Source organism: Myotis daubentonii, chromosome 3, assembly GCF_963259705.1.
Source record: "Myotis daubentonii chromosome 3, mMyoDau2.1, whole genome shotgun sequence".
Lineage (NCBI taxonomy): Eukaryota > Metazoa > Chordata > Mammalia > Chiroptera > Vespertilionidae > Myotis > Myotis daubentonii.
The window spans coordinates 156,092,162-156,114,354 of record NC_081842.1 but is presented as its reverse complement, the minus strand read 5'-3'; positions in this window follow the sequence as shown (position 1 = coordinate 156,114,354).

Below are 22,193 nucleotides of genomic sequence, written 5' to 3'. Positions count from 1 at the left end.
GGGAGTAGGAAACAGTAAGAGAAGAATAAGACAGGAGCTGAGGAGGGAGGGCAGCTTAAAGGGGGACACCCTGAACTCATGAAGTGGTGGCAGTAGTGAGAGACAGAGGGTGTGGGTTTGAGAGAATCAATGAAACTTGTCAGAACCACATGTGACACAACACCCCGACTCTGTTTTCCATAAAAATCCCAATTACACTTGACATCTTGTGACGCTGAGGCAGGCACTGACTGGAGACGCTCTGTTCCCCGATAGCCTTCTGGGGACAGGTTTCTTCTCGCGATATTTTAGTGCTCACTCACACAAAATTGCTCTCTCATTTTTGCCCCACACCTCGATAGAGGTGTTTTAGGCGTTCTGTGTTGTTTTGACAACATTGTAAGTCACATGAACACTGCCCAAGTCAACTTGCATCTAAACCGGCCATTGTTTTTCTTTGTTGCTCTCAGAAGCACAGATGGAGGATTCTCTGAAGTCACCTTGGCTGAAACAGCAGATGGAGACTTGATTTGCACGCCATCCAGGTGTCCTTAATTTACCACCCATGCCTATAAAGTTACATTTTCTTTTTTTTTTTTTATTGATTAAGATGTTACATATGTGTCCTTATCCCCACGTTACCCCCTCCCCTAACCCCCCCCCCCCCCCCGTTGTCCGTGTCCATTGGTTAGGCCTATATGCTTGCATATAAGTCCTTTGGTTGATCTTTCCCCCTTACCTCCACCCTCCCCTACCTTCCCTCCAAGGCCTGAAAGTCCAATCAATGCCTCTCTGTCTCTGGATCAGTCCTTGTTCATCAGTTTATGTTGTTCATTATATTCCACAAATGAGTGAGATCATGTGGTATTTATCCTTCTCTGACTGGCTCATTTCACTTAGCATAATGCTCTCCAGTTCCATCCATGCTGTGGCAAATGGTAAGAGTTCCTTTTTCTTCTTCCTCTTCTCAAAGAATACCTTTCAGCATTTCATATAATGCTGGTTTGGTGGTGATGAACTCCTTTAGCTTTTTCTTATCTGTGAAGCTCTTTATCTGACCTTCTATTCTGAATGATGGCTTTGCTGGATAAAGTAATCTTGGTTGTAGGCTCTTGCTATTCATCACTTTGAGTATTTCTTGCCACTCTCTTCTGGCCTGCATGGTTTCTGTTGAGAAATCAGCTGACAGTCATATGGGTACTCCCTTGTAGGTAACTGACTGTCTTTCTCTTGCTGCTTTTAAGATTCTCTCTTTGTCTTTTGCTCTTGGCATTTTAATTATGATGTGTCTTGGTGTGGTCCTCTTTAGATTCCTTTTGTTTGGGGTTCTCTGCGCTTCCTGGACTTGTAAGTCCATTTCTTTCACCAGGTAGGGGAAGTTTTCTGTCATTATTTCTTCAAAGAGGTTTTCAATATCTTGCCCTCTCTCTTCTTCTGGCACCCCTATAATTCTGATGTTGGTACGCTTGAAGTTGTTCCAGAGGCTCCTTACACTATCTTCATATGTTTGGATTCTTTTTCCTTTTTGCTTCTTCGGTTGGGTATTTTTTTTTCTTCGTATTTCAAATCTTTGACTTGATTCTTGGGATCCTCTTGTCTGCTGTTGGATCTCTGTATATTATTCTTTATTTCATTCAGTGTATGCTTCTTTCATATCCTCCAGGGTCTCACTAAATTTATCGGCAGTTTCCATAAAATTCTTGAAAAACCTTATAAACGTGGTTTTGAACTCTATATCTAGTCGTTTGCTTTCCTCCATTTCTGTCATTTGTGACCTGTTTCTTTGTCTCCGCATTTTGGCTGCTTCCCTGTGTTGGTAGAGTGGCTTTGTGTGCTAGGTGTCCTGTAGGGCCCAGTGGCTCAGCCTCCCCAGTTACCTGAGGTGGACACTCTTGGTGCACCCCCTTGTGGGCTTTGTGCACAGTCTTGTTGTAGTTATGCCTTGATTGTTGTAGGTATCACTGGGAGGAATTGACCTCCAGGCCAATTGGCTGTGAGAATCAGCTGTGTCTATGGTGGGAGAACTTCTGTGCTGGAGACACCCTTCTGGGGCAAGACTTGCTTCAGTGGGGCTTTGGTGCTCACTGAGTCTGCCCCCTGAGTGTGTCCCTTATGGATCTGAGGAGTTGTAATCTGGATGGTCCCACTCTGACCACTGGGTACACTGGCTCTTGGATCTAAGGAGGTGCTATTTTAGTCTCTGCCTGAGGTTACCTAGCAGGAGCTATGAAAAGATCTGCAGATTCCCCTTCCTTTTTTGAGTTTGGAGGTGCCCAGATGAGGCCCAGCTGTGAAGCAATGCAAGCTGCTGTGGGGCCTTGGGCCTTCTCTTGGAAGTTCTGGGTCTGTCTGGCCCAGCTGTAATTTGTTAGGTAATTTTCAGATTGCAAAGGGCCAGGCCATTCATATGCAAAAGCCTCTGCCGCAGCCTGGGTGGGGCAGGGTCTCAAGGAATCAACAGGGTGGAGCAAGCAGCTATGGCAGATCCTCAGCCCTGCCCTAAGGGGCCGCTCGCGTCTCAGTGTCCCGGTAATTTAATTGCTGCAAGCACCTCTGAGACAAAGCCACCCTGGAGTTCCGAGTTCTGCCCGCTGCCAGACAGTCCAGTTTCTCCCTGTATGAGTCCTGGTTCCCCAGAGACTTCCCAGAACTGGAGTTCAGAGCAGTCAGGAGCTTGTGACTCCCTCCCGATTCAAAAAGACAGCCGCGTCCTCAGGTACCAGCCCCTTTCCGCACTTGCTCGAGCCTCCGTACCTCTGCACTTTACTTCCGCAGCTCCTGACTCTCAGTGTGCTTTTCTCTTTCCTTCTAGTTGTAGAATTTCCACTCAGCCAGCCTTCCTGTAGTTCTGGATGATGTCCATTTTGTCTTTTTGTTGTATTTTTGAAGTTGTTGTAGGAGGCAGCAATTTCGGTGTTTACCTATGCCACCATCTTGGTTTCTCCCTACATTTTCTTTTAAATGTACAATTGTGGTCGCTTGTACACCCTGCTTCTGGTTTGGTGGCTGGAAACTGACCTCTGGCTCGTCTGAGGGTCCCCAGGCCCATCTTGTGTGAAAGCAGGTGCGTCCCTTGTGTTCTTCTGCCTCAGCCTCCTTGTCACTCAGCCACATGGCTGCTAGCGACCCTCATGAAATTGCCTCATCTGCTGGCACAGCTGTCTCTATGGCACTGTTACTGCTACCAGCATTTTGACCTCAGGGGAGGGGACATTGCTCTGTCCTTTGCTATTCAGGCTTGAGAATAGACAGACCCCTCCCCTAGGCTGTCACAGTCAAGAACACAGCTTGCTGTAACTTTTAGCATGTATTCCCTCCACGTAAAAATAACAGAAGGAAAGCCCAAAGTTGAGAATAACTAACATGAGAGGTGACTACCCTTAAGAGCTTGCAGGCTTAGATCCATCATGTCCTAGGTTGTGTTCCCCAGAAGCCGGCTCAGCAGTGAGGATCCGAGCAGGTAGTTCATTTGGCACATAATCCCCGGAAGCACCAGTAAGAGAGTAGAGAAGCAGTTCAGGAAGGAAGTCTAGATCGCATGCATAGATAAGTTTACCACGGCGGGCAATTGGGGCTCAATCCCGTGGGAAACCTTTGAGGGACAGCATGGAACTTCCCTGGCCAATCTGGTAACTATCGGCTATGTGTGGCTGCTGCGCATCTGAAACGGGGCTCCTCAGAAAGGAGATATGCCCTAAACGTAAGACACGTGTCGGATTTCTAACACTTAGTACAACAAACAAGATAAAATATCTCATTGATAATTTTCATATTGATGACATATTGTCATGATAATATTTTAGGTATATGGAGCTAAACAAAATCTGTTGTTAAAAGTCATTTCCCATTCTTCATTTTACTTTTTAAAATATGATTACTAGAAAATGTAAAATTACACATGTGACTCACATCACAGGCCTATTGGACAGCACTGGTATAGAACATGCCTCCGAATCGTCTTCCCTGAGAATTGAAAAAACTGGGTGGATTTACTCACTTGCTCCAAACCATCACTGACCGAGAACCCTCTCCTGGGGGTGTTACTCCCTGGTATTTCTGGCTGCCTTGTGCAGAGGTGTGCTTCTGAGCTGGAGAGAGCCCCAGGAAGAGAGTCAGTAAGAAGCATTTTTTTTTTTGGGGGGGGGTGCACAGACAGTGCCTGGTATACTCTCCCATTTCTGTCTCCCATAGCAAAAGCCACTACCTCCCCAAACAGGAGGGCTCCACTCATGTTTATCCTCAGAATCGAGGCTCCACCAACCCCAGGGAGAATAGGAAGGTATTGGCTTATTTTTCCCCTTCTCTCAGCTTGATTGACAAGGACATCCCTTCAAGGGAAAAACCTACCTTCATTGCTGGAGGTGAGGTCTGGCATGATGACCTTCAAAAGACAAAAGAATAAAAGGCCTGATAGCAGTACATTTCCCAAGATCTAGGTTCCTCAGTAAACACTGACGCAGGACATCACAGCTCAGCCCAAACCTTGCTGGACCACCCCAAGTCCAGCTCCTTTTCCAACTTTCTCCTCCACATCAGTTCCATATGTCTGTCCTGCAGCCCTGCAAGAAACCATGTGAACAAGAACACACAACTCCACCGTAACAAGCCTCATATTATGGGCGCCACGCCTAATCCATATGGAGTGGGATAATGTTTTAAAGAATTAATTCTGTGTTCTCGCCTACCCCCAAACCTTCACAACCCTTCCAACTCTGTGCTTTCTGATTTTCTTCACTTGCACCCTGGGGATCTTCCTCCCAGCCCAGAAAACTAGATATGAGTCATCCACTGCTTTAGGGGCAGGATGTCACTCTTGAACTGGAGAATAAAGGAGGCAAATTTATGTTTAACTTCAAACGTCTCTGGTGCAGGTGTAGGACAGAAAGAGCCGGATGCATAACTGCATAATTGCAAAGTGAGCTCTGCCCCCAGACTAAAGATTCCACAGGCGGGGGGATGGGGAGAGAGGAAGGACCTCAAGGACAGAAAGAGAGATACTGGTAGCTGTGCTCCACCGGAACAGAGCCCATGAGCGCACACCCCTGGACGCTCCCACCTGTCCCAAAGCCCTCGGTGAGAAATCTGTTCTCCAGGGGCGAAGAGTGCCTGTGGGCTGCGGTCGCAGTGATGATGAGCGAGGTCCAGAGACAGCCACCTGGGCCCCAGGATTTTGTGCAGCTCTCTGCCCCTCCTGTACCAGGTGGGAAGCCCCCTTCCAACAGCCTGCGCCACTTAAAAACCCCATGAGCAAAATGTTGGTCACCTGGAGGGTCTTCATAAAGTAGTACCTGGGCAAATCGTGCCATGGGATCAAGCAGAACTGACCCTAAACCTCTCAGCGAGCCAGGACAGTGACGGACACACACCTGTGCTCCACTTCTTAGCATAGGAGCACTTCTCCAAAGGGAATGGCATCTTTGGAGACAGGCTTCTGTCCACAGTTAGGAGAAATCTTCCGTGAGTGTGCAGAGCAGCTTTTCTCCTTGAAGGCATCTTGTTTTAACCCTCATTTTCCTGCCCCGCCCTAACCTATTAAATACACTTCTCACGGCAGAGGAGCAGTTTGCTCAAAGGTAAATCAACGAAACAATCCAAGTGTTCCAGAAACCTAAGGCTTGATCTCCCCTAGGGTCACCTTGTATCACACACACCAGAAAAGCATTCGAATGAGTCAGAAGCAGCCAGCGAGCGAGGCATGAGGCTGTGTGAGTGGCCTCATAATCACCCACGGAAAGGTGTGTTTGGGTGGATTCAGGATACACTGTCCTGTTTTGTTGAGGTGATTGGACTCCATGGGTACATTCCAGGAACTGGTTTCTCACACCCCAAAATCGATGGAAGAGGAAAGGTGGAAAGCTGCCCACAGGACTTCTGTAACATTTGACTTCCTGAGGCTAATTCGGGGCAGTGCGCATTTCTCTCTCACTGAGTCATGCTTGCTGCTTTAGCTCCACTAACACTGGAAACAAGTGTTCAATGCCCTGGTGACCCAGCAAATATTTCCGAGGGCAGCCCTTTATGTTTTCTGCATCCAGTGCTAGGTGATTGTGGGCTAACGACAGAGAAGACAAATGGAAAAATATCTGGATATTTGAGAGAAAATGACAATAAACTGCTACTCGGATACTTTTCACAGTTTGAAGCACACCATCTGCTGATCAGGGTAAAAATGGCAAATGTTTCTGGGGGTGATCCCACCAATACCCCCTGCTCTGCACCAGCTGCCACACTCATGCAACGTGACTCCACCCCATAGCTGATTAGAAGGGGTGTGGACACTTGGCCCAAGTGGACTGGTCAGATTTCCCCTGTGGAATCGGAAAGTGGGCCTCTGAGCCTCTTGAGCAGCCACACGTGGCTCCTCTGCAGAGGTTGACTGTGCAGCAGCGAAGGCAGGCGATGAGGAGGGGGCAGGATGAGCAGCAGCCTTGGTCCCTGGCTTTCCAGGCCTGGCTCCAGGCTCTCCCGATGCCACCTGTTCCTGGTGCCATGACCTGGTGTCTAAATAAACCCTCCCCTCTGCGCAAAGGGAGGAATTGGCAGTCATCCCTGACAATGTGTAATCCAAGAACGAAAGTCCTGCAGAACAAGGAAAAAACCTTAACATAACACAGGGTCAGAGTGAACTCTTGGGGAGTTATGTAACTGATTAAAGGCTTAAAACGAGAGTATGTATTTACTTCATGGTATGACTCATTTAAATGGAACAGACTTAAAAAAAAAAAAACAAAACACAAATCCCACAATGATTGGGTTTTCCATTTATTGTTGTTGTGGTTCTGGATGATACTTACTGACACTGAAGTCCATAATAATAGAAACCGCCAACAGAATGTGTCTTATGTAAGGGCACAAGAGGGACGGGTTGTAACATTTAAGGAGTTTAAGAAGCACTGCTAACCCAGGCTACTGTGTTCTGCGTGCCCTCAGACTACAGTGAGTAGGTGTCGGGTGTTAGGTAAACGGAAGAAGTGACTGTAGTGGCGGGAGGTGTGAATGCCAGAACGCAGCATGGGTTTGCGGTAACCACCAGAAAGAGCACGGAACAGAGGCGTTTAATTACATGTCAGAGTAGAATTGATTATAGGGTAACCAGATGTCCCTCTTAAAGGAAATTGTCGTTCTATAAACATCTGCCCCAAGAAGACTCTAAGGGAAAAGCCTTGGCTAGGTCTGATTTCTGGCAGAGTTCCTTCCAGTTGGTCAGTTTGGTAAGAAGAACCGGGAGCTTGGCTCAGTGCCTCATGTTCCCCGCTTGGGAGCAGGCTGATCTGCTGTGAACACACGCTCTGCTCAGCCCCTCAGGGGCGGGCTGTGTGCCTGCAGGCCGATGCTGGCTGTGGTCTAGCGCTGCCTCAGAAGGGTCCTGTCTAACACTGAGTTCCTATTTGCCAATAGGTACTACTTAGATCTCCCAACCTAACCTTTATCAGTAACCAAAGCAATATCTTGGCCTCTAAATACTTAGTCTATTTATTTATTTATTTATTTATTTTTTAATAGAGGCTTGGTGCATGAAATTCGTGCATGGGTAGGGTCCCTAGGCCTGGCTGGAGATAAGAGCCAGTCAGGGCCTTCTGGCTGCCAGCTGGAGCCTTCCTTCCAGCTGCTGGCCGGGACCTCTCGTCCCTGGCTGCCAGTTGGGACCTTCCTTTGTTCGGTGCTGTCCCCTGGTGGTCAGCACACATCATAGCGAGCGATAGAACTCCCGCAGGGATGCTTTGCATATTAGCCTTTTATATATATACTAGAGGCCCGGTGCACAAAAATTTGTGCACTTGGGGGGGGAGGAGGAGGGTCCCTCAGCCCGGCCTGTGTCCTCTTGCAGTCTGGGACCCCTCAGGAGATAACGACCTGCTGGCTTAGGCCCGCTCCCGGGTGGCAGAGGGCAGGCCTAACCCTTAGGTGCAGCCCCTGGTCGGGCTCAGAGCAGGGCCGATTGGGGAGTTGGGGCACCGCCCCCTGTCATGCACAGAGCAGGGCGGATCGGGAGGTTGCGATGCCACCCTCAGTCACGCTCAGGGTAGGGCTGATTGGGGGGTTGGGGCACCGCCCCCTGTCACACTCAAGGCAGGGTCGATGAGGAGGTTGCGGCGCCACCCCCTGTCACACACAGAGCAGGGTCAATCAGGGGGTTGGGGAGCTCCCCCCCGTCACGCACAGAGCAGGGCCCATCAGGGGGTTGGGGCACCACCCTCTATCACCCACAGAGCAGGGCCGATCAAGGGGTTGGGGCGCCGCCACTCTCACACTCAGGGCAGGGCCGATGGGGAGGTTATGGCTCTACCCCATCATACACAGAGCAGGGCCCGTGGGGGGGGTGGCTGGGGAGCTCCCCCCTATCAGGCACAGAGCAGGGCTGCTCAGGGGGTTGGGGCCCCGCCCCCTGTCACACACAGAGCCGCAGGGCGATCAGGGGGTTTGGGCGCTGCCCCCTGCCACGCTGATCCCGGTGCCGGGAGGCATATTACCCTTTTACTATATAGGGTAGAGGCCTGGTGCATGGATGGGGCCAGCTGGTTTGCCCTGAAGGGTGTCCTGGATCAGGGTGGGGGTCCCCACTGGGGTGCCTGGCCAGCCTGGGTGAGTGGATGATGGCTGTTTGCATCTGGTCACACATCCTTCAGGGTGAGGGTCCCCACTGGGGTGCCTGGCGAGCCTGGGTGAGGGGCTGAGGGCTGTTTTCAGGCTGGGAGTGACTGAAGTTCCGAACTGCTCCTTTTTTTCTTTTTTTTTTTTTATTCTGGGCTGGCTTTACCTTGAGGCTTGGCTCCAGCTCTTAGGCCTCCGCAGCTGAAAGTAGGTTCTGGCCTTTGCTTACAATGTTGCAAATCTGCTGGCTGAAGTCCGGCGGTATTTGTTACAATGTTTCTTAAACTGCCCGCTCAGAGGCCTGCAGCCGCAGGCGGGGAACGTTGGTTTCCTCCAACGATCGTCCGTCACTGAGGCAAGCAAGCCTCATGTTAGTTTCAAGCTGCCTGGCTGCCGGCCGCCATCTTGGCTGACAGTTAATTTGCATATCTCGCTGATTAGCCAATGAAAAGGGTAGCAGTCGTATGCCAATTACCATGTTTCTCTTTTATTAGTGTAGACTAGGGGCCCGGTGCACGAAATTCGTGCACTGGGTGGTGGTGGGGGGAGTGTCCCTCAGCCCAGCCTGCCCCCTCTCACATACTGGGAGCCCTCAGGCGTTGACCCCCATCACCCTCCAATCGCAGGATCGGCCCCTTGCCCAGGCCTGATGCCTCTGCCAGAGGCATCAGGCCTGGGCAGGGGACCCTCATTTCCCCCCATCACTGGCTCTGCCCCCAGCCCAGGCCTGATGCCTCTGGCCCAGGATTCAGGCCTGGGCAGGGGACCCCCCTCTCCCCCCCATCACCGGCTCCGCCCTTGCCCAGGCCTGTTGCCTCGGCCAGAGGCGTCGACCCCCAACCCCCTCCGATCGCCTGATCGGCCCCTTGCCCAGGCCTGACGCCTCCACCAGAGGTGTCAGGCTTGGACAGGGGACCCCCATCTCCCCCCATCACTGGCTCTGACCCCCGCCCAGGCCTGATGCCTCTGGCCCAGGAATCATGCCTGGGCAGGGGACCCCCATCTCCCTCTGATCGCTTGCTCCACCCCCCGCCCAAGCCTGACGCCTCTGACCCAGGCTTCAGGCCTGGGCAAGGGGACCATCATATCCCCCCAATCCCCGGCTCCGCCCCCTGCCCAGGCCTGATGCCTCGGCCAGAGGAGTTGACCCTTATCACCCTCCGATCGCCGATCACCGGATCGGCCCCTTGACCAGGCCTGAGGCCTCCTGCAGAGGTGTCAGGCTTGGGCAGGGGTCCCCCAGCTTCCCGCGATCTCCCACTCTGCCCCTGCCAAGCCCTAACCCCTCTGGCCGAGGCATTAGGCCTAGGCAGGGGACCCCCAGCTCCCCATGGTTGCAGGCTCTGCCCCTGCCCAGGCCTAACACCTCTGGCTGAGGCGTCCGGCCCGGGCAGCGGGGACCCGCAGCTGCAGTGGCCCCATGATCGCTGGCTCCGCTTTAGGCCCAGGCAAGGGACCCCTAGCTTCAGGGACTGCCAGCTTCGACCATGCCCAGCTCCCATCGCTGGCTCCACCCCTACTTCCTGCTATCACTGGCCAGGACAGCAAAGGTGCCCGATTCTCCTATCATGGCTGGTGGGCAGGGCAAAGGCGGCCCCCAGGGCCGCCTTTGCCCTGCCCCCCGACTCTTAGCTCCCCCCTGGGTTTCCGATCACTGTCAGTGGCAGGGGACTTCTTCCTGCTTTCCCTTTTGCCTCCCTGCATTGTGCCTACATATGCAAATTAACCGCCATCTCTGTTGGCGGTTAACCGCCATCTTAGTTGGCAGTTAATTTGCATATCACCCTGATTAGCCAATGAAAAGGGTAGCATTCGTATGCCAATTACCATGTTTCTCTTTTATTAGTGTAGATAGATTAATTTCAGAAGGGAAGGGAGAGGGAGAGAAAGATAGAAACATCATGATTGAGAGAATCATTGATTGGCTGCCTCCTGCACAACTCACACTGGGGATTGAGTCTGCAACCCGGGCATGTGCCCTTGACTGGAATTGAACCCTGGACCCTTCAGTCCTCAGGCTGATGCTCTATCCACTGAGCCAAACCAGCTAGGGCTATACTTAGTCTTTTGTCTTATTTCTCAAGAGTTTCAGAACTCAGGCTGGGAAGCAAAGCAATATTACTGAGACCCCAACAGAGTCCTGGGGGGCCCTGAGAGAGTCCTTGGGAGCTGCCGAGCTTGAGATTCAGTCAGAGGCCGTGCACCTGCTACTCTGAAGAGACAAGCCTTTAAAAAATATTTTTTATTGATTTCAGAGAGGAAGGGAGAGAAAGGGAGATAGAAACATCCATGATGAGAGGGAATCATTGATTGGCTGCCTCCTGCATGCCCCCTCCTGGGGCTCAAGCCAGCAACCTGGGCATGGGCCCTGACCAGGAATTGAACCGTGACCTCCTGGTTCATAGGTTGGTATTCAACTACTGAGCCACACTGGCCGGGCAGAGAGAGACAAGTCTTCTGTGTTAGAACAAAGGCAACATTCTGTGGTTTCTGATACTATTCCCCAGTCACAAGGACAGATACTCCAAGTGCCAGGTGTGAATTGGTAGTTGAACCACTTCTCATCTGAGCAAGCCCAGATAGCGTGCTGCAGGGTAAGAGTCAGCTCTCAGGAGGCTCAGGAGATTCAGCTAAGCTGGGGGTGGGGGTGGGGCTGGGGGTGAGGGTGGGGCTGGGGATGAGGGCCATGGCAGCTAGGTTATTAAAATACTAGGAATTTCCTTATGGACTGGAATAGCACAGAAACCAGAACAACAATAACAAACAAACAAATTAAAAAAAAATTAAACTCCCCCTATAAACCCCAAACTCATCCAAAACAAAACAAACAAAACCCAAAATAAACCAAACCAGCACTTTAACCAATGGTAAGTGACACATCTAGGCTAGTTCCTGTACTGAAAAATAAAACAATGAAAACGTAACTTCACAGAGCAGTTTAGACACATTCACTTTGACCTACTTACCCTTATAGTATTCCTATCATCTCCATTTACATGAAAGGGTGAGAAGAGGGAGAAAATGGAAACCAACAACGGGGGCTTGAGAGGGAGGCAGGAAGTGAGTTAGACCAGATCATGGAGGGCAGGCCGGGACCAGCATGTGCAGATGTGGCTGGCCATGTGCTACGCTATCGTATCCCAGCCAGGTTAGAATGATCATAGAACTGTGATATTATTGTCTCTTATATCTCTAACCACATTCGATTCCAGGAATAACTTTCGCTGCCAAGGGAAGCAGCAGTCCTGCCACTCAGCAAATTGCCCTGCCCAGGCCTCAGGCACAGGGCGCTGAGGGCGTGCTGTGGTAGCCCCGGGGCTTCGCGCCTTCTCTGGGCTTGCACCACAGACCTAGGCTTTCCCCCGTGAGTGCCCACAGGGAGCTTTCTGGGGCAGGCAGGGCTGGCCAGGGTGGAGGAAAAGCTCCAGGGAGTGAGCACCTCCAACATATCCCAAGTGCACAGAACAGGAGCATGCCCTTGATCCTCTGAGATTCTCTCGATGACCTATGTGGGAGGAATATGCTGTTTTATAAAGGAGTGGGCAAAAGGAGGTGTACAGTGGGGAGTAGGCGAAACAGAGTTCATTTTTGTATTATTTTAATAATCATAACCTGTGTTAAGGGCCGGTAGAATACACTTGGTTTAATTTACGTCAGCTGGACTCAGGGGGCCGGCAGAGCCACTCCCTGGGGGCGTGACCAGTCAAAAGATTGGACACCACCCAGTTTAGCTCTCCCGCCCGCCCGATGTTAAGGGGATGGATCTCATGATGTCAAAGGCCCACCCAGATGTGATGTAACTTCCTGTAATCCAAGTATATAAAAAAGCAGTTTTCGGAGCTGGCTCTCTTTCTGTGTGCTCTGTCCCTCTAGAGGGCAGGCTCTCTCTGCCTGTCCCCCTGGAGGGCAGGCACCACACCCAGCCCAAGCTTTTAATCTATTTTATGTCTGTCTTTCATTATTTCTGAATCCCGAAAGCGTCTCCTAGATTGCAGGAACCAGTTCAAGTCTCCTTCTCCGCGCGGGACGTAGGAAGAAGACAGCCCCAGGAAACCGCTCTGTATAACCTGCATGGCTTTTTCCATACAACTATAAACCTACTTTTGCCCACCCCTGAAAATGAAGCCGTTGAGACTCACGGAGGCTAACTGACTTATCCAATCCAATTCTGGCCTCAGACGGCTTCTGAAATATCTACAGCCCTGGGCAAACTACAGCCCGCGGGCCGGATCCAGCCCGTTTGAAATGAATAAAACTAAAAAAAAAAAAAAAAATACTGTACCCTTTTATGTAATGATGTTTACTTTGAATTTAAATTAGTTCACACAAACACTCCATCCATGCTTTTGTTCCGGCCCTCCGGTCCAGTTTAAGAACCCATTGTGGCCCTCGAGTCAAAAAGTTTGCCCACCCCTGGTAGGAGAAACTGGGCAAATATTAAGATGATTAAAAGAAGTTAGCAAAAGGCGAGTACTTGCTGAAGACAGAGATAGAATAGGTGGGTACATGGAATATGATGTTACACTTTGATCACCAGGAACAAAACTATGTGAGTACTTTTCAATGACTCGTGGACTTTGTAGCGATTCAGGGAAAAGTCTGCCTAGGAAGAAAGCTAGCTGTTCAGGAGGGAAGTGTCCCTGAGAAGAAGCCAATGAGAGGTGAGTCCCATACAGATTGGGAGCCCAAAGCCAGCACCTGCCCCGATACAGAGGATGAGCTAAACTGTTGTTCTTGACATCATTATATGGGAAATGACCAGTTTTCATAGAATGCACCATGACATTCTGGTAATATGGGGATGGGGTATTTTGTGAGGCAGATGAACTGAGATAGCCAGTTTAGAGAAGTATAATGGAAACCGATGTGCCCATCACTTACTTAAATAATGACCAGCATTTGCTGTTCCAGTGTCATCTTCCATCTCATCATGCATTTTTTCCCCCTGGGATATTTTAAATGAATCTCTGTCATCATATTACTTTACCTGTAAATACGTCAGTATGTATTTCTATGAGAAAAAGGTATCCTATATAATATGAGAGGAATATGCTAATTAACCATTATGCCCTGAAGTGTAACCACCAAGCGCGTCATGACCAGATCACGGATCAGTGGGTGGGCCAGTGAGGTACAAGCAGGCTGCAGAGAGCTACAGGAGGGGGCAGGGCAGCAAGCTATGAGGGAGGGAGGGGGAGCTACAGGAGGGTGGCAGTGACCTACTGGTGCATGGATTTGTGCACAGGGCTACTAGTCTTAATATAATTACAATGCTATTATCACACCTAATAAAATTAACAACACTTTCTTAATATCATTCACTATCCAACCTATGTTAAAATTTGCTCTTATAAAAATGTTATTTTCTGGTTGATTTGTTGGAATCAAGAGCAAAAAAAGCTCACACATTGCATTTGGTGGTCAGGTCGACTGTGGAATTTTTCACCTATATCCACCACATACTTACTGAGCATCACTAAAACCAATGACACCAAGGCTGTCTAGGGCCAGGGTGCTATAACCAAGCCAACCACAATACTACACTAGGAAATCAAACATTTGAAGAGGTTAAGAGTTGTAATCAATTTAAAATAATAGGTTTTTAGAAAAAAGTCAAAAGTATTGCATCCAAGCTACATATCAACTACAAATGGAAAGATAGTGTTACAGTGGAGAAACTCAGCAACACCCACCAAGTGATGGATAAAAACATCTCCAATAATAAGGCAGATCAACATTATGAACTCCTTGTCATGAGAAGAACATAACATCAAAAATATATAACATGATTCCAGAAATATTGGACAAACCCAAATGTTACAAAATAACTGACCAGTACTCTTCAAAAGTGTCCAGTTCATGGAAGACTGAGAAATTGTCACAGACTGCAGGAGATAAGAAGACGTGATAACTAAATGCCACATGGGATTCTGAATAGGATCCCAGAACATAAAAGGAACATTAATGGAAAAAATGGAGAAAGTCAAATAAAGGCTGTAGATAGTTAATACTATTGTAGCAATGTTAGCATCCCATTCTTTCTTTAAAAATATTTTTTTATTGATTTTTTTAGAGCAAGGAAGGGAGAGGTAGAGAAACATCAATGCCAGAGCGAAGCATCAATCAGCTGCCTACTGGGGATTGAGCCTACAACCCAGGCATGTGCCCCTGACTGGGAATCAAGCCAGCAACCTTTTTGTGCATGGGCCATCGCTCAACAACTGATCCACATGGCCAGGGCTAATATCCCATTATTGATATGTATACTGTGATCATGTAAGATGTTAACCTTAGGGAAAGGGGAGGAGGAATATAAGAGATTTTTTTTTTGTATTATTTGGGCCACTTTTCTGCAAGTCTAAAACTAGTTCAAAATAAAAAAATTAAAAGATGAAGTCTGACCTATTCCTGAGTTGTGCATGTTGGGTTCTGCAACTCTGAAATCATCCCTGGATGGTCAGCAGTTCCTCCCGGCTGAGGTCAGTCAGAGTTTTGTTGAAACACTCCGCCCAGCCAGGGTTTTACGTTGTCTTTCCTCTTTGCTGGCTCTCCTGACATGTGGGCAGCATAGATCATGACCACTTTCTGCTAATATCATGCACTTCCCCACATCCTGCTCCTGGTCACCACCGTCACTGACACCCACACAGGGTTCTCTAACAGTTTCCCATGTGTTCTGCCTCCCACTCCTACCAATTCTACTACTCCTCCCTCAGCCCCAGGCCTGGGCTGGTACCCTCCAATCTCTTCCCCTTTCCCGTGAACCAGGCTGCTCCCCACTTCTAATCTGGTCAAGGGCAAAGGAGGCTTTGGGAGATGACAACACTACACTTCCAATGGCTGTGGGCCATGTGAGTGCAGTGTCTGGGTTCTGACAAGAAAAGCCTTGTGATCTGATTTCTGTACCTACTGCCCAGCGCACATGCAGGACTTTCCAGTGGGCTGGACTCCGAATTGTATTACTTTGCAACAAGGGCAGCCCCGCTGTCAGTCTTTCAGCAGGTGGGAGGGAGGGGAGGGAGGTCCAAAGGGCGGGGCTGGCCTTGTCAATGAGGACAGTTCTGACATTTCCTTTCTTTCCTGATTCTCTGCCTTCATCCTCATACCTCTCCTAAGCAGGGTGGTGGCTCCCCGCAGCCTGCTCTCTCTTTGAGGTGGGTCTGGCAGTGGTAGGGGCTGTACTCACGAGATGTGGTTGGGACACACATAAACTCATCGAGGGCAGGGACAGTGTCAGAATCTGAAATCTCTATAAAACCAGAACCGTTGAGTGCTGGCATCTGGTAGAGCCTCAATAAAATTGCATTGAGTGAAGGAATGAATGGGGAAGGAAGTCAATTCCATATAGTGTCATTTCCTCAGCAACTTTTTCAGTTTAGATCTCCAGCCTTCCAGTGGCAGACTCCTCAAATCAGTTTTTCCAAAACAAAGGCTTTTGGAATCCTCCCATTCCCTGTTTCCTGAAGTTTGGGAAGTGGCCCGGGGGTGCCCGAAGAGCCTTTGCAGTCCCTGGACTTTTAGAACGCCATCCCATGAAGAGACTGCCAAACAGAGCCAACTGTTTGCCTTTCCTTTCAGGTGCCTCGTTCTTGCTCTTTGTTGCCAAAACTGTTACTGTTTTGGAGAGCTCAAAATTTACAAGCTTCGTTATGCATTCAATCAATATTCAAATCGATATTTATGGAGCTCCTCCCGGGTGCCAGGCCAAGCCCTGGGGACATAATGGTGGGAAAAGCCAGGCCCTGTTTTTCCCTAGGAATGAGCTGTTCTACTGGCCATCTCTGCTGTCTCTGATGGGAGCAGTTCACTTCCCTGCACGCCAGCCATTTCCACCCTGAGCCTCAGAAACCCATGCTCTTTCATTTGAAAGCCCAAGGACCTGTCCCTCAGAGAAGGACGAGAGCAGCCATCAAGATGTCTTTGTATTTGGTGGCCTGCTGGCTGGGATTCAGGCTGGAGTAATCCCATTCTTGGATCTGGATCTTGGGCTTGTTTTGGACAATAGACAAATGGGTATGTGCTATGATGCTTTAACCAGTTAATTAGAAGTTTATAGAACTCTCAGGGAAAAGTCCATAGATAAGTGGGTGGCCCAGGGTGAGGTCACCCAGGAAGGCAGGTTCCTTCTATCTTGTTGCTTCACCAATTCTAGGGGTTTGCCTTTGTCATCATGGCTGAAATTGCCTCACCAGCCCACAGGAAGTTGGCAAAGAATGAGGAAGGCATTTGACCTATAAGTTGTTCCATTGCTTCCAATCAGGTCCCACTGGCCAGAACTTACTCCCATGGCTATAATTAGCTTTAAGGGAGGCTGGGAATGTAGACTTTGATGGAGTGGTCATGTGCCAGGTAAAATTACCAGGGCCTATTACTATAAGGAAGAGGGGGAGCATGGATATGGCTGGACAATTACCAGTCTGTGTCACGCACTCCTTTAGGCCTTTTCCCATTGCCCAGATTGTTCTTGAATCTTCATATTATCCACCCTCAAACCTCATTCCCATCTTCCCTAACCTGTGGCTCTCTCTCTGAACTCCTGGACCTGGCCTACTCCAGACTGGTTCTGGCTTTTTTTTTTTTTTTTTTAATATATTTTTATTGATTTTAGAGAGAGACGAAAGGAGAGGGATAGAGAAACAGAAACAGTGACCAGAAAGAAACATTGATTGACTGCCTCCAGCACTCCCTCTACTGGGATTGAGCCCCAACCTGGGCATGTGCCCTGACTAGGAATCCATCTGGTGACCTCTTGGTTCATGGTTTGACGCTCAAACACTGAGCCATACTGGCCGGACCAAAATGGCTTTTTTTTTTTTTTTTTGCTCTTCCTTTAAGTCTCTCTTAAGAACTTACTTGGGGAAGGGGACCTTCTCATGGAAGAGGGTGTCACTAAGAGAGAAACAAGATGTTGACAGCCAAGGTTGGGCCATCCAAGGTCAGATCCACCTCTTTTATAGATGTTGTAGACCCCTTCTGTACGCCAGCTTAGAGGGTTTACAGGGATAAAACATGTATGGAGATATTGCTGGGACATTTCAGGGCTTACAGTTAGGAGAGAAAGCAGCTAAGAATGGATACTTGAGAGAGGGTCCACATATAAGCTAGATACTGCCATGATTGTATTTTCCTTTTCCTCCCCCACCTCCCCATCTTCAGCCTCTCCAGCATCACTAACATCATTATAACTATCACTTATTGCACACCACCTGTGCCAGGCCCTCTACATGCAACATCTCTTTTAACCTCCACTCCAACCCCAAGAGGTAGGCATTACTGTCTATCTCATAGCTTGAAAAGCTGAGGCATGGAGAGAACCAATTTTATACTGTTGTCATAGGATTAAATGACCTAACTTAGATAAGGACATCTAGCTCAGTGCCCGGAAAGCACACAGTGGTTAATATATACACTCTTATTGGTTTAACAGGGGAGGACACTGGCTTACAGAAAGCATGTGCTTTGCCAGGGTTGCTTCCAGGATTTATATATAGGAGGGGTGTAGGGTGGTGATGTGGCTTGGGGTGTTTGGGACTGCTAGGGGACTTGTCTTAAAGCTGTGTTTGCAAAAAAAGCACACCATGTATATAACAAGAATATCAAACTTTTCTAACCTTATTACATTCATACTTGACATAAGATCAAGACTATTTCAATTGTTCATTACAGTGGTGACTACTATCATCATTTGGAATAGCTTGAGGTCTGATGGAGATCATGGGTGGCCAAAGCCTCTCCAAGTTGCCTTTTGGTGCCACCACTGTAATGGCCCAAGCTAGTAAAGGGTGGAGCCAGGCTTTGAGAGCAGCCCTGCCTCGAGAGCCCATGTCTTCACTACTACCCCGTGCCACCTCTGACAGTTGGCAGCGACATAACTACCTGGAGGTTTGGTTTTCCCCAAGCCTGGCCTCCTGCCTGAGGAGTTAGGGCAGTGATGGCGAACCTTTTGAGCTCGGAGTGTCAGCACTTTGAAAAACCCTAACTTAACTCTGGTGCTGTGTCACATATAGAAATTTTGTGATATTTGCAACCATAGTAAAACAAAGATTTATATTTTTGATATTTACTTTATATATTTAAATGCCATTTAACAAAGAAAAATCAACCAAAAATAATGAGTTCACGTGACACCTCTGATACGTGCGTCATAGGTTCGCCATCACTGAGTTAGGGGTTGATGAGCTGCCTGTGCATATGCCTGGGACTCTCTCTGGGGCCACATCGCTGTTTCTTACAAAGTAAAGCAGAGGCACAGAAACCCTAAAGGTGGATCTCTCTTCGGTGCATTTCGTGAAGAACAGACTCCTAGCTCACACAGTGAGCTTGGACTGGATCTCTTCACCATTCTCCAAATTCTTCTGGAAACCTGTTTCACAGCATTAGGTCAGACTTCCTGTCAGCCCAGCAAACTGACTGGCTGTGACAGTCTCCATTTAATCAGAATTTTCAGTCTCCAGTGGAAGGGCCCACGGTGCTGTCTGGCTCTTCTGGACAGCACTAATGACACAGTTTTTGCCCAGAGGGGTTCTGTAGTGTTTGACAGTTTCTGGATAACTGTGGTGACAGCGGGCAAGGCTGGGATTTTACAGACAAAGGCTTCTCAGATCTGAAGAGAATATCAGAAACACACATTTGTAAAAGCCTGTGTCAGATTCTGATCAGAGCAAAGAATGGATTTTAATGAGCTCTAAGTGAAAAGCAAAGCTAGCCCTGCCCTCGGCGAGATAGATGGCTGGCTCCAGTCTCTCACTCATTGATTCATCCATTTACTCCTAGACCACCAGTATTTATTGAGCACCTACTATGTGTCAATAAACACCACCTAAGCACTGGGAATGTGAGGACCTGCACAGATCCTAACTCAGAGGTCATTGTTCTCTGTAGAGGACGCGGGTGTGTAATGAGACAAGCACTGCATATTATTTATATTAGGCCCAAATTTGAGTTTGTTCATTTTTCTGCTTTTGCACTTTTTGAATGTCCTGAACACTTGCCGTGTTAGATGGGAAAGAGGGGTAACACATACACCCAGATCTTCATTAATATGGAAGAGCAGAGGTAGGAAAACTATACACCTACATATAATCATTTTGACATTTTAATAGGGTACGCGCTTCTCATGTTGAAGAGCACTGGCCATGCTGCCCAAACTAAACCGGGTTTGAGTCCCAGCGGCACGCCCACTAGCAGTGTGGCTTTGTCCAGTGCTGAGATGCCAGGAAAGGGGTTTCTGCCCTCAGCCTCTAGGGTGAGAACAACCTGGGCATAACCAACAAAAAGCAGTGTGCTGGCAGGTGCTGTTGCCAAATGCAATGGTTAGTTTTATGTCACGTTGAATGGGGCACAGAGCGTCTGGATATTTGGGTGAATATTGCCCCTGAGGAAGGAAGAATTCTCTCTCTCTCTGCCTGATGTCTTTGAGCTGAGACATCGTCTTTTCCTGCCTTCAGACTTGGGATTCAGGCTGGAACTTACACCGTCGGCTGGCTCTCCTGGGTCTACAGCTTGCTGACTGCATATCTTGGACTTATCAGCCTCCATAATTGTGTGAGCCAACTCCTTGTATTCTATCTATCTGTCTATCTATCTATCTATCTATCTATCTATCTATCTATCTATCTATCTATCTATCTAAATAATTCTGTTTCTCTGGTGAACCAAGATTATACACCTAGCAATAACAGGAGGGAGCCCTTGAAATGTTTGGTGCGTTGAACAAAAGTGCCCTGCAGGTTCTTCATGCGTTAGAAGCCTCGGGCACTGAGGACTGCCTCTGCCGCCTCCCTTCCTCTCCCTCTTCTCTCCCTCATTTCTCCACCTTTCTCTGTTTCTTGCCTTCCCCACCTACTTCCAGCTCTCATTATTCTTAGGTTCTTGTCTTTCCCTAAAGACACAGGTTACAGGTTAGGACCAGATGGGCATATTTCACACAAAGAAGTGAATAATTAATAAGAATTAAAGTGCTGCCACCCCTACACCAGGGTTAGTGATTTCTTTTTTTCAGCAAGGGAACACATCCTTAGGGAAGGAGCTGATGCCCGTGGGAGAAGATGCGGACATGGGACAAGGAGTGGGGGGCAGGGGGTTAGTTCCCTGGCCATGAAGCCTTTAGATTGTCCAGATTCCAGCGTGTATGGGTCTTACATGCCCTTGCAGGGACTTAGACTCCATTTCTGGTTTCGGCCAAGGACGGAGAGGCCAGGCCCCAGAATCTGCCCAGGCCAGGTCCACAGCCGGGTCCTGGGGAGGCTAGGTTTCCCTCGGGTGCACATGTAGCATAAAGGCCACCAAGTCAGCAGCCACAGCGTTCTTATGCGCCCGCATCTCCGCTCCAAGAGGCCTCATGAGAAAACGTAGATGACCACCTGAGGGCGCTGTTACTCCACAATTTTTCTGTAAAACTACAGTCAGCTAACAAGGGCGGTTAGATTTCCTTTGTTTTGGGGGCGCAACCAAAGGATGCCTCTGGGAAAGAGGGGTAACACATCCTCCCAGGTCTTAATTAATACGGAAAAGCAGAGGTAGGAACACTATGCACTGACATATAATCATTTTGAAATTTTACTGGGGTACCCGCTTCAGTGGGCAGCATAGAATCATGTTGAAGAGCACTGGCCAGGCTGCCCAAACGAAAGCGGGTTTGAGTCCCAGCGGCTCGCCCACCAGCAGTGCGGCTTTGTCCAGTGACTGGGTCTCTCTGGGCTTCAGCTCTGTCATCTGCTTCATAGGGCACTTGTGAGGGTTACAGGGAGGAGGCTAGGTGCATAAAGCTAAAATAACTATTACTAAATTCTATTTACCAAATTAATAAAGAGACCAACAAGGGACCAGCTGTTTGCCAACCAAATGGAGGGCTGGGGAACGCTGGGGTTCAAAGCTGTGCAATTGGATGAAAATGGAAGAGTATTCAGACAGAAGGATTGGACAGGTCAGGCCAAGCAAAGAACATGCCACCAAAAAGGCCACTTTTCCCTCCTGTTGTTCAGTGCACCCGTGTACATCTCTGCATGGCTGCTGCACTCATAGGCTTGCCTGGCTGCGGACCAGCGTCTCTCAGTATTACTCCGAACCCTGTCCTTTTGAGCACATTTCATTCTCATGCCTTTTTGCTTATTCAGACTGCGGTTCACCCCAGCTAGAAGAGCAAGGCGAAGGCCAAAATGTAATGCGGGATTTGGGAACTGGAGAGGAAAGGAACAATGACCAGTTAGCAAATTATTATACAGGCCATGTGGACTCCACGGTTGACATAACGAGGAACTTGGTATGTGTGGTAATTGTGTGCACATGAGTTGAGTTTTAGAAAACGTATAAAAGAAACATTATTTCCTTTTTAAAAAAAGATGGCAAGAAGCATTTGTCAGCAATTATTATGCAGCACTATTTCAAGGGTTGGGCTCTGTCAATGTGTTTTAACCACTAAAGAAAAGGAAATCTAATTGGGCCTAAGGTAGCTGTAAGAGTGGCAGCTTATGAGTTTTGTACTGACAGGTGCTGGTGAAAAGCTGATTAATCCCATTCAAGAACATAATAGGCTACGTTTGTATAGCACTGCATAGGGTACCACGTACTTTTCCATAAACTCTCTCATTTGATGTTCCCAACCACTCTCTGAGATATGAAGA